The 2,594-nt window shown below is 51.0% G+C and overlaps 1 pseudogene; it reads right to left on the reverse strand.

The window, feature by feature from the left end:
* Nucleotides 1–258: 258 nt before the first annotated feature.
* LOC103217503 (keratin, type I cytoskeletal 18 pseudogene) lies at nucleotides 259–2,094 on the reverse strand (annotated as a pseudogene).
* Between the last annotated feature and the right edge of the window lie 500 nt (nucleotides 2,095–2,594).

Here is a 2,594-nt window from a genome sequence, read left to right on the forward strand (position 1 = left end):
GTGCACTATTGGTGGGAATGTAAATTAGTACAACCACCATGGGGAACAGTTTGGAAGTTCCTCAAAAAACTAAAAATTGAGCTACCATATAATCCAGCAATCCCACTGCTGGGTATATATACAAAAGAAAGGAAATGAGTGCATTGAAGAGATAACTGCATTCCTATGTTTGTGGCAGCACTGTTCATAATAGCTAAGATTTGGAAGCAACCTAAGTGACTATCAACAGATGAATGGATAAAGAAAATGTGGTACACATACACAATGGAGTGCTATTAAGTCATAAAAATGAATGAGATCTAGTCACTTGCAACAACATGGATGGAACTGGAGATCATTATATTAAGCAAAATAAACCAAGCACAGAAAGACAAACATCACATGTTCTCACTTATTTCTGGGATCTAAAAATCAAAACGATTGAACTCATAGAGATAGGGAGTAAAAGGATGGTTACCGGGGGCTGGGAAGGGTAGTGGGGAGCAGGGGGAGGTGGGGATGTTTAATGAGTACAAAAAACAATTAATTAGGAGTGGTTGGCTGGAGTTCCAGGCCAGTGGGTCTTACGCTGTGAGGCACCATGGAAGTGGGGCCCACAGACTCTTGCTACTCAGCCTCCTGGATTCAGCCTCATTCCTAGGGAATTGTTTAACAGCTTTTGAAATATCCGAGGCAACCAGGGGCTGAAGTGGACCCCCAGCACTGTATAGCTGCTTTACAAAAATGTGGTCAGACTACTTTCTTTTTTTGACTTCCGAACATTTTATTGACCTCCTGCTCCCCAAAGGGTATGCTGTTTCTGCTGGCTTAATGTCTCAGAACTTTGGTGTCATTGGTCTCAGACACCACTTTGCCATCCAGTATCTGGCGAGTAGTGGTCTTTTGGATGGTTTTCATGGAGTTGCTGCTGTCCAGGGCATCACCAAGACTGAAGTCCTCGCCATCTTCCAGCAGGCGACGGTAGGTGGTGATCTCAACCTCCAGCTTGACCTTGATGTTCAGCAGGGCCTCCTACTCCTGGGCTTGGTATTGTCCCTCTGCCCGAGTCTGTGCTAGCTCTGACTCCAGGTGCAGCAGGATCCCGTTGAGCAGCTCCATCTGCTGGGTGTAGTGGGCCCCCACCTCCCTCAGGCTGTTCTCCAAGCTGGCCTTCAGATTTCTCATGGAGTCCAGGTCCATCTCCAAGGACTGGACTGTATGTCTCAGCTCCATGAGCATCATCTCAGCAGCTCCAATCTCGGTGGACGGCGTGGTGACCACTGTAGTCTCTCCTCAGTCTGCTGAGACCAGTACTTGTCAAGCTCCTTTCAGTTCTTCCAAGCCAGCTCGTCATATTGGACCTGGATGTCTGCCATGATCTTGACGGGGTCCTGAGATTTGGGAACATCTACCTCCAGGGTCAACCCAGAGCTAGCAATCTGAGCTTGTAGGCCTTTTACTTCCTCTTCATGATTCTTCTTCATAAACAGCATCTCTGCCTTGAGAGCCTCAATCTCTGTCTCCAGCTGCAGCCGAGTGACATTGGTCATCAGTGACCTTGTGGAGCCCATGGATGTCACTCTCCACAGACTGGCACATGGCCAGCTCTGTCTCATACTTGACTCTAAAGTCATCAGCAGCAAGACGGGCATTGTTGATCTGCAGAACGATGCCAGCATTGTCCACAGCATTTGCGAAGATCTGAGCCCTCAGGTCCTCGATGGTCTTGAAGTAATGACTCCAGTCTCTAACCTGGGGTCCCTTCTTCTCCAGGTGCTCCTGGATTTTGTTCTCCAGCTTCTTGTTCTCAGTCTCCAGGCTCCTCACTCTGTCCAGGTAGGAGGCCAGGTGGTTGTTCAGGCTTTGCATGGTCTCCTTCTCATTCTGGATGTCTCCCATTCCTGCCAGACCCCTGGCCATCCCCACAGCCAGGCCCCAGGATCCCACGCCACCCTGGAAGCCAGTGGAGTGGGACACGGAGATCCAGGAACCACAGCCCCCAGCACCTGCATAGACACTGGCTGCACTGCTGACCGGCCGGGTGCCGTAGCTGGGCACCTGGACAGAGCCCAGGGACCAGTAGTTGGTGAAGGTAGAGTGAGTGGTGAAGCTCATGCTGTCCCAGAAGGAGAGCAAGAGGACAGGACTCAGGCTTTGCTGAAGACCCAGACAACTTTTTAAAATAGGCCTTTGATCCCATTTCTCCTGACTGGGTCAGACCTCAGATCTGGAGTCTTCAGCCACCTCCTACAGGTGCGTTCAGGCTGGCAACAAGTCTGTACCTCCCTGAGATGAGATGGTCAGCAGTGCAGCCAGTGTCTATGCAGGTGCTGGGGGCTGTGGTTCCTGGATCTCCGTGTCCCACTCCACCGGCTTCCAGGGTGGCGTGGGATCCCGGGGCCTGGCTGTAGCGATGGCCGGGGGTCTGGTAGGAATGGGAGACATCCAGAATGAGAAGGAGACCATGCAAAGCCTGAACGACCACCTGGCCTCCTACCTGGACAGAGTGAGGAGCCTGGAGACTGAGAACAGGAAGGGGCAGAGGAAGGGGCAGGCTGCCATCTTTGCTTATTCACATCCTTCACTGGTGATACCTCTATGTACTGGAAAATCTG

The sequence above is a fragment of the Chlorocebus sabaeus genome, chromosome 10 (genome assembly GCF_047675955.1).
Source record: "Chlorocebus sabaeus isolate Y175 chromosome 10, mChlSab1.0.hap1, whole genome shotgun sequence".
Lineage (NCBI taxonomy): Eukaryota > Metazoa > Chordata > Mammalia > Primates > Cercopithecidae > Chlorocebus > Chlorocebus sabaeus.